At 35.6% G+C, this 15,549-nt stretch overlaps 1 non-coding gene across 1 annotated transcript; it reads left to right on the top strand.

The window, feature by feature from the left end:
* Positions 1-361: 361 nt before the first annotated feature.
* On the top strand, positions 362-567 carry LOC111726133. The gene has a single exon (XR_002773990.1). It is a non-coding gene; the product is annotated as a small nucleolar RNA U3 (small nucleolar RNA).
* Positions 568-15,549: the final 14,982 nt, after the last annotated feature.

Genomic DNA, 15,549 nt, shown 5'->3' with positions numbered 1-15,549 from the left:
GTATGACATTGACTGGTATGGCTCCAAGTTAGCTTGCTGCAACCTGGCAAGAAGCGTCCTGAGTCATGAGCCACCCTGTCTCTAAATTTGCTGTCCAGTGATTATGCAATTTAGGGGAATTTTATTCAAGTTGTCCACTTTTCCCCCTCATGTGTAAAATGACTATAAAACATCCCTCATGTTTCTTGGAAGGATAGAAGCAATCAGTAAATATCAAAAGACTTCTTATGAAACCTTGCAGAAGAAATTAATCCCTTAATGAATAGTATTCCCCCACCTCCTGCCATGGAACCTCTATTGTGGAGACCTGTAGTATGTTTTGTTTTGGTCGATAAGTAAGCTCCTTTTAAATGTCAATAGAAAGACAATACTTTCAGGGATCCTTTCTATAGTGCATTACGAGAGAAGTCTCTCTGAATGTGTAGAGTACCAGAAACCAGGAGGAGGAAGCGCAGCGTTCTCTCCTGAGCGTGGAGCCAGCTCTTGGTGTTGCTTTAATGCAATTGCCATTTGCCATTGATGATTGTTCTTCTCTCCCTTTGGGAGAGTAAGAGGGAGAGAAAAAGAAAATAAAAAAAGAAATGTCAGTAGAAGCCATTCAGCCATTCAGCCTTCCCGACAGAGATCACTAACCCCACTCACCAGTGTGTCCTCAGTAAACGCAGGTGCAATTCTACATTGCACTTCCAGTGGTGCCTTCATGGTGCAGGTTACATAAAATGAAGTAAGAAAAGAACCAGAGATGAACTTAATAGTACTAACTACTAAACATAATATTTTTGACCTCTATTTAGGATAGAGATTTTTGAATTCTTGAATAGAAATCTGGAAAATTGCTGACAATCAAAGCTAAATAGGAAAAAAATGTATTATCAACAAGCAAGAGGCAGGGATATTCACTTATCAGAAAATTTGTAACAAAAATAAAAACTAAACTCTGAGTAGCTCTATGCTACAAGACTTTGAAAGGATGGTACACCCATCCACATGTTCCCATAAATCCCAGTGCAACTTGAGAAGTAAAGAGTGTTATCAAAGGCAAAGTGCGTTCAGTGAGGAAGTTAGTACTAAGTGCCACATAAGTAATGACAATGGAAAGGCAAGAAAATATGCACCATGTTAAGAATAGAACCAGAGACAGGGCACTTAGAACTTCTCCAAATGTAGAAATTATCAAACAGAAATCAATAACCATCATAACATATTAAAGGATCTAGTGCCAAAATGGGCAACGGATAACAAAATTAAAAGGCAATGCACATGTTTGCAATACAGAAGTCTTCTAAACATCTAGCATCTTATAAAGAGCATCTACAAATCTATATGAAAAATAATTGGCATAGGTCTTATACAAACACATAGCAAAATGTTATTCCATAATCCTATGAGGTTAAATTTGCAGTGCTGTCCAGTAAATACCAATTAAAAGCAAATGATGTCTACTTATAAACTAACCAGGAAGGCTGAAATTTTAAATGAGTCATCTTAAGTTTTGGCAAAGTTGTAGCATATAATGCAAACTTTAGAAAACTAACATTAGCTAGTAAATTTGTGAGAGCATCTACCCATTGACTTAGTTATTTAGCCCAGAGATATAAAAATGTTTATTTACTAAAAGACATGCAGAAAAAATTCAAGAAAAAAGTTATGGTACATTATGTAATATAATATTAGCTATTGACAAAAAAGAATAAAATTCTACCACAAAAGGAGGCAAATACAAATGGTTACCTAATCTACAATTCCTTTTATGTTAAGTCCAAGAAGAATCCGAACTAATTTATAGTGAAAGTTAGAAAGTGATTGCTAGTCAGAATGGGTAGTTTTTTTTTTTTTTTTTTTTTGAGACAGAGCCTCAAGCTATCCCCCTGGGTAGAGTGCTATGGTATCCCAGCTCACAGCAACCTCCAACTCCTGGGCTCAAGTGAGTCTCATGCCTCCGCCTCCCAAGTAGCTGGGACCACAGGCGCCCGCCACAACGCCTGGCTATTTTTTGGTTGCAGCCATCATTGTTGTTTGGCAGGCCTGGGCTGGATTCGAACCCACCACCTTAGTTGTACGAGGCTGGCGCCTTAGCCACTTGAGCCACAGGTGCCAAGCCAGAATGGGTAGTATTAATAGAAATAGGCAAACACAAGGGAAGTTTTGTCAGTGAAGAAAACATCCTATACTTTATTTTGAGGACTATATAGATGTGCAGGAAAGTCAAACTATATTACATTTAAAATCTGTATTCTATATTAAGTAGAACTTAATTTTTTATTGAGAAGGACTTTATTAAGTTTATATTTTTAGTTATGCTTTCATTTGTAAAATAAATTATTTTCCACCATGAAGTTAGTAAGATATTCTTCCATAATAATGTCAACATTTTTATAGCTTTCAGTCACAAATTTAAATCATCTATATCCCTTGAATTGACACAGCTTCAGTTTTTAGCTGTAGATAACTCCTTTCTCCAATATCACGTCTCAAAAGACCAGCTTTCACCCCCTGTTTAACAGACCCTGTTTCCTGTGTGGTGCTTATGGACATGCCTTTATTTCTGACCTTTCTATTGTTCGCGTACCAAGGGTTCACTTGTCTATTCTTACCACATTTTCAAACTGTCTTAACCACACCTAGCTCTGTAATGATTTTTGACACCTTCCAAAAGTCCAGAGAACAATTAGCCTCTTCCTCTAATCACTTTCATCATCCAGCCCATATAATAGCCATTTCTAAATAATGCTATGTATTCCTGAAAGCTTTTGCCCCGGCCACTTATCCCATTACGCTGAGCAGACCACTTTAAGTCCCACTTAATAGAGACTATAATGGCGTCCAGGTCTTCCACCTACAAACTTCCCAGCATCATCAATCATCCTTATGGCCTCTCTTCCAGTTTAGTAGAGCGGGTGCTACAGCCGGGGAATAGCAATGACGGCCACTGTCCCTGAATCCCTCCCATTCTGACAGAACGTGATATCATCAATTTACCTCTCTGTCCTTAGATTACTTTCTATTGAAAACATTTTCCTCACTTTTTAATAACAAAATTAATGTTTTTGTATTTTCAAAAGTAATAGAGTTTAAGGATAAAATTTAAGGATTTTTTTAAAAGATGTTTATTCTGTATCACACAGAGTTCACATTATACTCTAAATAATTTTGTACTTACTGTTTTTAGCAGGCTAGGGCATGAACATGTGTCATGTCATCAAATATTCTAATACATGAGCACTAAATATTCTAATACACGAGCAATTCTACAGCAAATGGCATCATATGGATAAATATTTCCCTCTTTATTTTATGATACTTTGAAAAAATAAAAGTACCTGTGTTTTGTTTTGAATAGATACAAGTAAGAAAATGAGAATAACTCAATAGACAAAAGTAAATATCTTGTGAATATATATGTATATGTTTTGTATATTTCCCATCTTATCAACCCAGAGAAACATATGCTATGTCCTCAACATAGCTATTTCCTGTTAAGTTATTGGTCTTGATTATTTTACATGTTAAATGCAGAATGGTTATATTTCAAAATGGCTCCATAAAATCTCCAAACGGGACCCTATTTTATCAACTATTCCCTGTTTTTAATTTCCTGTCCTCTATGAGGCCCGTTCTTTCTCTGACCCATTCCCTCTCTTACGTGTTGCTTACGTGTCTGAAAATTCTAATTTTGAATTCTGTTGTCAACGGATGAATTTTTTTTGAAGCAGCAATCACTGATGATTCATAAATCTCAAAGCCAGTTCAGTCGACTTTATGTATTTAAATCGTACTGTATCTAATAACTGACACGTTTTCTGGGTGTGGCGGTGCAGGTCTGTAGTTCCAGCTACTCAGGAGGCTGAGGTGGAAGGATTGCTTATGCCGGGGTTTCGAGTCCTGCCTGGGAAACTTAGTGAAACCCCCATATCTTAAAATACAGAAATACATACATGTAAAAGAAAGTGGTTGGCTTATCCCACAGACATAAGGAAATCAACATGTCTAAATCAGAATGCATCTGTTCTCTGTCAACATGAACATAATAAATCCTTCTTGCTCTAGTTTGTTCTAGATACCATTGCTGCTTTGATAAACATCAGTCTTATTGACCTGGTTACCTAACCCAAGAATGTGAGTCATCTTTTAATCTATTTATTCTCTTTTAGCCGATCAGAAGTAAAGTGTCATGTATTTTACTTCCTTGGTGTCATTCAAATCTGTCCCTCCTCATTTCTCCTTACTCTCACTGCTATTAAGCTGTTTACCTATCTCTAAACTTAGTAATTAAATGACCATTTTCAGTGGTGTCTCTGAACCCATCCAGTGTTCCCTAATCTAACATTTTACACTCTATGCTGCTAGTAGTGTGACCTTTCTAAAATATATAATTGATCTTCTTACATTTATGCAATAATAATTTTGTCAAATTACATTGTTTCAAAATAAAAGCTAATTTTCTTAATTTCATGGAAAATAACTTCTATCATAGCCACAATTTAAAACTATCTTCCCAATCTTTTGGCTGTTCATTCAAACATTAATCTAGGTACTGCTATGAAGGGACTAGATTGTCCTTCAAGTTGATCTTAAAATAGAGTCATGACCCTGCATTATCAATGCGGACACAATTTAATAACGCCAGCCCTTAAGAAAACAACAGGAGGACAGAAAGATGTAAGAAAAACCAACCAGAGATGTGGGAGGAAAGAGAAATTCAAACCCAGAGAACTCAACCCTCCCTTGCTGAAGGAAGGCAGGAGAAGGGACGCAGGGACAAAGTGAGTCCCCTGCTGACATTCAGCTGGGAAATAATACCGCTGCCCCACAACCACAAGAAACTGGATTTTCCCAAAAACCCAATTTGAGTTTAGAAAGAGATTTCCCCAGAGCCTCTTGATAGAAGCACAGAAGGCTAAGGGCTCAGAATCGGCCTGTGTCACCCAAAGCAGAGACACCAATCACATCAACCCCGATTTCTGATCTGAAGCACTGTAAGATGACAAACTTGTGTTGTTTACACTGCTAAGCTTGGGATAATTTGTTAAACCAGCAATGGAAACTGACATGCACACAGGGAAGTAAAAGTCAGTGGGAAACAAGCAGGTGGGGAGGCAGGAGGGGTGGGTGAAAGTCTACCTGACCGGTACAGTGACCGCTGTCCTGGGGAAGGACGGACACGCTTACTCAAGCAAGGCAAAAGTGATCCAGGTTACAAAAACCATGTGCATCCCTGGGATATTCTGAAATTTAAAAAAAGAAGAAAAAAAAAAAGACTAATGCCCTTTATAATCATTCTCCACCTATTTTAACTTTATACCATTTCATTGTGCCTTCCCCACTTAACCTTGAGCAGTCATGAAACATTTTATGTTTTTATATTATCAGGTTTTTCTCCTGTCTCACTCTGTATACACTTTTGTCTAAACCTTCTTATTTTGCCTGCTAATTTCCACGTACCCTTCACAAGTCATCACAGCTATCATCTCTTCTGAAAACCTGTTACCCTACCAAGTCTCTGCTGGGTGCCCCATAGACTCTGATTTATTTTCCCCAAGCAATTAAGACACCCTCTGGTAATTATCAACGTGCAGGCCTCTTCATCTTTGGATACAAGCTCTCTGAAGACAATGACTGTAAATCACGTCTGTGAATTGCCTGGGCCTAGCACGAAGCCCAGCCCAGCATTTGTGCACAGTAAGCATCTATTAAATTAATGCCGGAATGATGGGTTTGCATTCCGGTAAGTTATGATACCAAGTGCATCAATGAAAGGTCACTCTCTTTTTAGTACAATTATTTGCCAATAAAGATTAACATAAAGAGATTTTACTAGATCCTGGTAATTTATCCTCTTACTGATAAAGCTAACGTCTATATTTGGCGCTGATAAAAATTTTTCCTATTTAATTAAAAGGCATGTTATTTACTTGAAACTATGTCCTTTAGGGGGCAAATCTTAAGCTGTTCTCCAAATCTGTGTGCCTTCTTTCTATGTAGATAAATGCTTATGCATTTTTTTTTTTCCCTCAGAGAGGGATGATTAATTGCATTTTTCTTCAGGGAACCATATTAGAGAGTATAAACTGCCTTGATTTTCTCCACATTCCTAAATTTGTCTTCCATAATTGGAGGAATGCTTATAATTGGAGTGAGCCTGAAGTCCATTTATATTTTGAGTTGAGACTCTTCCTCCGTTGTAGTCACAGGGACCTGCTTTCTGATAGTGACATTTGTTATCATTCTCTTATTATTCCCCAAACTGTTGTCAATGGGATCCACTTCTCCACACAGTAGGAAAGGTCTCATTTTCCTAATTCCTCTCTTTGTGACAGCATTTTGTATTAGACCTTCATTCACCCTAAGGGGTAGGGAGCTGCACAAAACCCATGTTGGCATCAGGGCAAAGCAGGGCAGCTGCGTATGACTGTGCCGTTTGTCCTGCACAAAGACCTGAGTCCGAGGGGCCGGGGAGAGCACACGGGTCACCTACACAATTTTGGAAAATCTTTACCAAACAGGGCAAAGGCCAGAGGAGTGCCGATGCTCGTTCACACAGAGACATAGCAGGTGCAACCTCGTCTCTAATCCACCATTCAGAACTCCTTTGTCTGTGTTCACTCGACATGGAACCCATCATTAACAGATTCCATTAATTAGCTAATTTAAAATCTCATCACAGACAACAGAGCTGAGGGAAACTTAATCTTCAGCACGTATCCTTACCCGAGAGATAACAATCCCACCTAAAATAATTTTGTCAGAGTCTATAAATATCTTTTCTTATGTTCAATATTAGCCATGCATTTCTGAATCATACTACTCAGTGACTAGTTTATAGGATATCTGTGCCACTTATGTGCACACCCTGCAAACATAAACTTAACATGGGCAAAGACTCTGATTTAACTATTTTTAATGTTATAGATTCCTAAAAGAAAGGCTACAGTCCCATTGTTTCACAGATAAATTGTTCTTTTTCTTACAAGGGTAATAATATCAGTTTAATGATATGCATCTGGGTTTAAAATATATTTTTGGTCTTGCATAAGAATGGGTAAAACCTTGCAAACTAATCAGCTTAATAATGGTGATAACTCACAGTTCATGGTCAAGTTGCATTTTACTTTTTAGTAAATGTTCATGTTGGGGGGTATTTCTGTTACTCATTGATCTTTTAAAGTAGTCAAGTCCCTTTACAAAATGTTGTTTGAATAGGGAAGAGTGAAGTGAGTTTGAATGTCAGATGTTTAATTAGCCACACTTCATCTAGCTCACTTCAAATAGCAGAATGCTCTCACAGGAGCACAGGAGGAAGAAATTTTCTCACTATTTCATTTAAAGTCTACAGTAAATACTTCCGAATGATTGAATGACTCTGTATTGCAAATCAGTTAATACGTAAAATGAACAGGGAAAGAAAATGATTATTTCTATGTTATTTTTACAAAATCATAACAGGTCAAGAAAACACACTGGGGATATTGCAGGATAAATAAACACCAATGTAAATAAGACAATATTCATATATTTGTCTACTAAATTAGATATTTTGTTTTTTTGCTACGTGTAAGATGGGAATGTAATTTACCTGCTTTACAAAAACAAATGCTCAATAACTTTTTAGTTAAACACCTTCATACAGTCTTAGTCTGAGTTTTAACTCATAAGCTTATTAGTCATGTCATTTTGAAGAATCAGTTCTCAATTTTATGATATGTAAAATCAGTATAATACTGTGGATTTAGCTCTGAAGGAGTTGGAAGAATTAACTCACATAACCCAGGCAAAAAATGAGTGTTTCAGAGTTAGGCACCCTGAAAGTGTCCAGTAAATGTTCGGCAGTATATCATTATCATGACTGTTTCTGAAAAAATTAGATACTATTATTCATCATATTTTGTAACCTCTATTTCCTGCTAACAAATAAAATGCATATTGGCAATTCACCTTCCTTCTACCCTTACAGTGATAATTAATGCACTTGAAAAATAACGTATTTATACAGTTATTTTTAAAAATCAAATAATATTTTCCTTTAATGCTTAGAATACTCTTTTGAGAGATGATTACATGCTCCTCGAGTGCTTGTATTAGAATTATATTTAATTAAGCCTTATAAAAGCAAATTATGTTCTCCTTCCTTTAGGTTTAATGTAAATTATTTACGATGTTAGTATTTAATGTAGGGTTATTTTTGTGACAAATTTGTCACCAAGTTTTAGGACCAGCATTGAGTTTTAGGTCCAAAACCAAAAGAAGAAGTTAAGATTCTTAATAAATTTCTAAATTCTTAGGAATTTTCAAAGTTTAAATATATAGTTTAACTTAAGCATGGTATAAATTGAAATAAATACCAAAGATCACAAAAAGACATTGAAGGTAATACTGCCCTTTCTATCTAATTAACAGTTAAATGCATTATTTTTTGGCAGTTATTTTCCTTATTTTAAAAATTAGTAGTTTTACCCTTACTCTGAATAGATTTCAGTAGATAAAGGGAGATAAAGTTTATTGGAAGCCTGCTATGTGTCCTGCATTCTACTGGGCCCTACAGCTTTTAATTCACTTATTTCTCAGGCCAATCTTCCATATTACACGTGTTATCACTGGCTGAGTTGCTTTCTTCATTCTGAAAAGAAAAGTTGGGGTCCTGTCATCTGGAAACTTTCCCAAATTGGAAATGGGGGAAGTCTTGATATTAATTCAGAACTCTGATGCCAAAGCTTGATATGTCCTTTCAGTGAAACTTCTTTTATTTCAGTGCTCAAAAACAGATTAACACACCAGTTTATTAGATGTTACCAAACATTTAAATGTTCTATATCATATATTGAATGTTTCTCCTTTTACCTGGGCAATTGCGTGATTGTTCAGTCATACCACAGAGTTGTGAGAATGGGTCTGAGCGGAAGCAGTTTTGGGAGATGCTAAGGTTTAGCCAAGACAGGTGGCTAATGACCAGAAGGAGAACAGGAAGCTTCAGTAAGTGGATTCAGCCATGATTAGCCTTCATCTCCGTCATTCCTCCTGGTCTGTCAGGAGAAGGATTCGGAATGTATCTCTGCACTCAGGTAGTGATCTGATCTGTGTGATGTCCATGTGAGGATCCAAGATCTTTCCATAAATACCTAGTTCTAGATGCCATTCCCCATGCATAAAATGTCGTTTGTCTATCTGCTTCATTATAAAAAAGGAACATTATTCAGGGTCCTAATTTGACCCTTTTGCAATGATGCTTTACTGGAGTTTTGTGTGGATCTCGGTTATTTTACACATTTTCCCATTCAACTCCTGTGAGCAGATCCAGGGTGAAGAACATCCATCAAATTGTAGGCACTGTAAAAATGGTTTTAATAAAAGGAAGGAAAAGTTGAAAGAAAAATAAAGACGATAACACATATGAAATAAAATTCACACATCTGTGATTTGATGGGTATAAGAAGCTCCAAATGAAAAAATATTTTAATAGTATTTTCATATAAAATAATTTATTTCCTGACTCTATTAATATCTTTCATAAGTGTTTTGAATTTTTCAGATTATTGCCACTATTCATTATACCCATTTTAATGCAGATGTCATTGAGATAATTTATTTTTCCCACAGTACACAGTACTTATTTATTTAAATACCTGAAAGTGTCAATGATGGAAAAAAGAAGTTTATCGTGAGAGTTTACATTCATTAGATTTATGTTATTAAAAAAGTACTGCCTCTGATTTATCCTAGCCAGACATAGAACACTTCATGACACATGCAGCTACGCTAATACACTGTAATAGACACAGCTGTTATAGAGTGATTTACACTTTGGGACGAAATTCAACAGTAGTCAGGGTGACTCTTTATTTAAACTCAAAACAATAATATACCAATTGTCTTTCTCATTTGATTGAAAGGGCTATAAAATTCAACATACTGGTGAAGGAAGCAACAGAATCACATAGATAATACCCCTGCTAATTACTTTTAACCTCACTTCTTTCTTAAAAGAGTTGCATACTCAGCTATACAATTTACTAGACTGCACGGTGGCTTCGAGGCTGGCCTCCCAAAAGTGACTGAAAGAAAGTCAAGTTAGTAAGCTGACACTGGCTTGTGTGTTTTGAAAAATGGAGAGAAAGTGGCAAATTGTGCCTTGTGTACTTACCTTACTCATTGAGGTAATTTTTGATAAATAATTTTAGAAAGAAGAAATGCTTTATACATTATAAACATTGACATATGAACCACCCCAATATCAAAAATTAGAGTATGAAAAGGAAAACCTGTATTAGAATTTATGAAAAATTATTTTCAAAAATATTATAACATAGCTGTCACATTAATCACTTGAATTAAAATTATTTTAAGTTTGTTAGGTTATATGGGAGTTATATGATAATTAAAAAATGAAAGATAACTAACTTTTGCTCTTTCCATCAGATCCACGATTTTGGTCCAAAACTGAAAGTGGAATTAATGAAATGGTTATGAGTTTCGTAAACTTTATGGTGGTTTTTATTTTATTCAAAAGTGCTGAGTACATCAAATTACCCATGCTTCTCAAGAGCATTTAATATTCCTTGCATCTTAAAGGGAGCAATACTTTCCCTTTATTATTGTATGTGAAAGAGGGAAAATTTTTGATTTAATCTTCAATGCTTCTTATTTTCTCATTATGACAAACACATAGTTAAAGTTATAGCCTTTGTACACATATCATTATGACCTTCTAGGAATTAAAAAAATGATTGTTGTTCAAATACAATACAGAGGAGAATCATATATATTTATATATATATAGATATAGAGAAGAGGAACTTTGATAAGAGGCCAAATTTATCTTATAAATAAATCTGGTTTAGAGGAGATGTAAGGATTAATTTATATACTGTAAAATGATGCATTATCAATATTGGCATATTTCTCAAGTAATTACTTGCTAGTTGATGGGAAACATTGGAGTGGGCAGAAAGAGGACCAGTATGGTGGCTGAGTGCAGTTGCAACCCTGAAGACTTTGTGTCATACCAAAAATAAAGAGCTCTCCACATTCAGGTAGGAGAAGGTTTCAAAAGAAAGACACAGAGAGAGAGACCTTTAATCAAATATCAATGGACCTTATAGTTTATATCTCATAACCTTTTTTTTTTTTTTTTTTTAGATTTTAGGTTAATGTGCGGGTACAAACAACTAGGTTACATACAATATTTGCATTTTTTACTAGAGTCCCTCTTGGGGTTGTGTCCTGCACCCAAGAGGCGTGCCATAGTCCCTTACATTGTGCCCAGTAAGTGAGATAAGCTAATTTTTAAATCTTCCTCTTTATAGCTAATGTGTTAATGTTGCAATATTATAACTCATTCTATTTTTAAAAACTCTCTGTGATAGAAATGTAGTTTTTGAACTAATTTCCTGCACTCTAAATCTAGTATTTTTATTTTGACATTTTCTAATTGCTCTAATTTACTAAATTAATGTCATTATGGGTTATCAATTTTTCGATGGCTTTCAGTTTCTTCAAAATAAAATTTCAAAAACAACTTATATAGTCAGAGGCTAGAAGCATAAAGATCTTTGGAATTATTTATCAGTACGGTTTTAGTATTCACCTTTTTGAAAATTCCTTTCTTTAAAACAGCCCATGTAATTTGTTTATTATTCAATAGAAAATGTCTTCTCTCTTAATGTATTTCCTGTGCCCCAGTATCTTTGCAGTAGTTCTTTAATATTTACCTTTAATTTCATGTTATGTCATTACTTAAATATGAAATAAAGATACTATAGAGGAACAGAAAAATGAGCATACAGGGGATGTGTCCTGTGTAACATGTAATTCAAATAAAAAACATACATAGAACAAATTGGATTTATAGAATGGAAACTAGTATTGATTCATTTAGTCCACGGTTTTATCATTGAAATGAAAATTTTGAATTTGTTCTATCAGAATAATTAACATCCAACCCTTCCTTGTTAGAATTTCTACAGACTGGAAGGACAAGTCATCAAATAGGGAAAAATAACCCACAACTGCCTCTTTTCAGATTTTTCAGAATTCTGGAATAAAAATACGACATTTTTATTTTCTCAATTTTATCTGTCCTACATCTTAGATTAGCTCGGGGGCCTAAGATACAAATCTGTAAAATATTTTCTAGTTCACAGCAATAAAATAGGTTGATTGTAGAGGATTTCTATGGAAATTTAACACTAGGTAGCCATTAATTCGGCAAATATTTGCATAGCATTTACTATATGTCAAGCACTTCAGTTCTAAGTGCTCCATATAATTCTGTGACAGCTTGATGAGGTGAATTTAGTTTTTTTATTATATTCAATTTGCAGATAAGGGAATTTAAGCACTGAAAGATGAGGTGTCTTGTCAGCATGACATAGCCAATGAGGGACAGGAATAAGCTTCAAACTTCAGATGATTTTAAACTTTATCTATGGTGTTCCCATTATTCCTATAAAGGAAAAGAAAAAAGTGAATGCAGATTTAGTGGAGGCCTGAGTAGGGGGGTGCAATTTGGGGGTTCATTTTCATAAAATGAATACAAACAATTATTTTATTATTTTTTTTCATGGAGACCCAAGTCTCTTTTTGGTGCCCTCAGTAGAGTGTGTGGCATAATAGCTCACAGCGACCTTCAACTCTTGGACTCGGTAATCCTCCTGCCTTAGCCTCCTAAGTAGCTGGGACTACAGACACCTGCCACAACACCAGCTTTTTTTTAGAGACTGATCTTGCTCTTGGTCTGGCTTCTGTCAAACTCCAGAGCTACCTGCCTTGGCCTCTTAAAGTGCTAGGATTGCAGGCGTGAGCCACTGCACCCAGCTTATTTCATAATGTTTTGGATTCACATAAGTAAGAAGAAATTTCAACAAACATTATTTGCATCTTGTCAGTTTCTATAATTTAATTTCTAACATTAAAGAGTCTGATCCTTCATCAGTAAGAAAGATACTTCCTTGGACAAGTGGATAATTATCTGGCAAGCTAGTTAGACAGTGCTCTAATGAAACATACTAAGCATGTCTCTGTTTTACTTTAAAAGTCTGGATTTTTGTTAACACTAGGCTGTAGACATCAAGTGTTACTGCATTTTCTTGTAAATGCAGAAAGAGAACCTGTCTGTGGCTCTGCCTGTGTTAGGAGAGTCCGCAGTACTTCCTGTGTTAGGAGAGTCCGTAGTACTTCCTGTGTTAGTAGAGTCTGTAGTACTTTCTGTGTTAGGAGAGTCCGTAGTACTTTCTTGTTCTTCTGTATGTAGCTTATCATCAAACTTAACCACAGACTTGAATCAAATTCAAGTTTTCATTCTCACATAGCTGTAGAAATTAAAAAACAATAATACAAATTATATGCTGAGATTTAATATGGTATATTAATGTAAATATACAACAAAATATCACGTGAGTGAACATTCCTGGCTTAATAGAAGGAGATCCAGGATTTCTGATAAGTGTGTTCCCAGATAAACGATAAAAGGCTATATTTATAATCCATATTGATGTGTGACAGTCATAAATTCTGTTCAGATAATTTGGGGGACATTTTTTATTAAGACAAATAAGGACAGGCGGCACCTGTAGCTCAAAGGAGTAGGGCACTGGCTCCGTATACCAGAAGTGCAGGTTCAAACCCGGCCCCCGTCAAAAACTGCAAAAAAATAAAAATAATAATAAGAAATAAATAAAACAAGGAGAAATAACCTGCAGTGGCCTGTATCCTGATGTTAATATCTTTGTTTTATTATTTGGCTTCTCTCTGGAGATGCAGGACTTGTAGGAATATAAGTTGTGCTTCCACCTTGTTATCTGTTAGGCTTTTTTCAGAGCTTCTATCAGAGCTAAGCTGAGTTTTTCTCTTTATTTCAATGAAATAAGTGGCACATATTTTGGGGTCATACTATTCTCACTTTTAAGGTAAAGTTCAAGTAGCAGAAGAGCCCGTCACCCGAGGGGCGTGCTGAACAGCCTCGCATTGTGCATATTAGGTGAGATCCTGCCAATTGCCCTCCCTCCTCCCACCAATCACCCCTCCCTCTCCCCCTCCTCTCTCCCCTCTGCTTACTAGAATATATTCGTGTTTTATCATGTGTGGTGTGTAATTGTTTATGTATTGGTTTCATATTAGTATTGAGTACATCAATTTTTTTTTTCCATTTTTGAAACACTTTACTAAGATGAATGTATTTCAGCTCCATCCAGGTAAACATAAAAGATGTAAAATCTCCATCTTTTTATGGCTGAATACTATTCCATGGTATACATATACCACAATTTGTTAATCCATCCATGAGTTGTTAGGCATTTGGGTTGCTTCCATGACTTGGCAATTATGAGTCGAGCGGCAATAAAAATTATTGCGCAAATATCTCTATGGTAAAATGATTTTTGTTCTTCTGGTTAGATTCCTAGTAATGGGACTACAGCATCAAATGGAACGTTGACTTTTAATTCTTTAAGAATTCTCCATACTTTTTTCCATAAAGGCTGTATTAGTTTGCAATCCTACCAGCAATGTAGAAGTGTGCCCTTCTCTCCACATCCACATCAGAGTCCGCAGTTTGGGGATTTTGTGATGTGGGCTAATCTTATTGGAGTTAGTTGCTATCACAGAGTGGTTTTGATTTGCATTTCTCTGATGATTAAATATGATGAGCATTTTTTCATGTGTTGGTTGGCCATTTTCTGTCATCTTCAGTCTAGAAGTTTGTCTTTAAGTCACTTGCCCACTTATATAAGTGGTTGTTTACTCTTTTCTCGATGATTACTTTGAATTCTCTGTATATTCTAGTCATCATGCCTTTGTCAGATTTGTAACGTGCAAAAATATTCTCCCATTCTGAAAGTTGTCTGTTTTCTTTGTGGTACCCTTAGCTTTGCAGAAACTTTTTAGCTTGATCAGATCCCTATCACTTATATTTGGAATTGCTGCAATTTCTGGGGGAGGGGGTGGTCTTTCTCATAAAATCCTTTCCCAGGTCAATATTTTCAAGCATTTCCCCCAAATTCTCTTCTGAAATTTTTATTGTTCTGTATCTAAAATTTAAATATTTCATCCAATGAAAACCTATTTTTGTGAATGGTAAGAAGAGTGCCTAGTTTCAGACTTCTATATTTTGTTCACCAGTTCTCTCAATGCCATTTATCAAATAGGGATTCTTTTCCCCCAGTGCATGTTTTTCTTAGGCTTATCAAAGATTACATGGTGATATTTGTCTGGGTTCATGTCTACATTCTGTATTCTATTCCATAGATCTATGCCTTTATTTTTGTGCGAGTACCATGATATTTTGATCACTGTAGACTTGTAGTATAACCTGAAGTCTAGTAATGTGGTACCTCCAGATTTGCTTTTATTTCTAAGAACTGTATTGGCTATTTGGGTTTTTTCTGGTTCCATATGAATGAAATACTATTCTTTCAAGTTCTTCAAAGTATGACAGTGGTGTTTTGATGGGGATTCCCTTAAATCTGTAGATTGCTTTGGGTAGTATAGACATTTTAACCATGTTGGTTCTTCTCAACCTAAGCATAGTCTGTCTTTTCATTTGTTAACATCTTCTGCTAT

This window comes from Otolemur garnettii, unplaced genomic scaffold (genome assembly GCF_000181295.1).
Source record: "Otolemur garnettii isolate 467f Iridium unplaced genomic scaffold, OtoGar3 scaffold00054, whole genome shotgun sequence".
NCBI classification, from domain to species: Eukaryota; Metazoa; Chordata; class Mammalia; order Primates; family Galagidae; genus Otolemur; species Otolemur garnettii.
The sequence above is the reverse complement of the archived record's forward strand: the minus strand, read 5'-3'. Positions and strand labels throughout refer to the sequence as shown.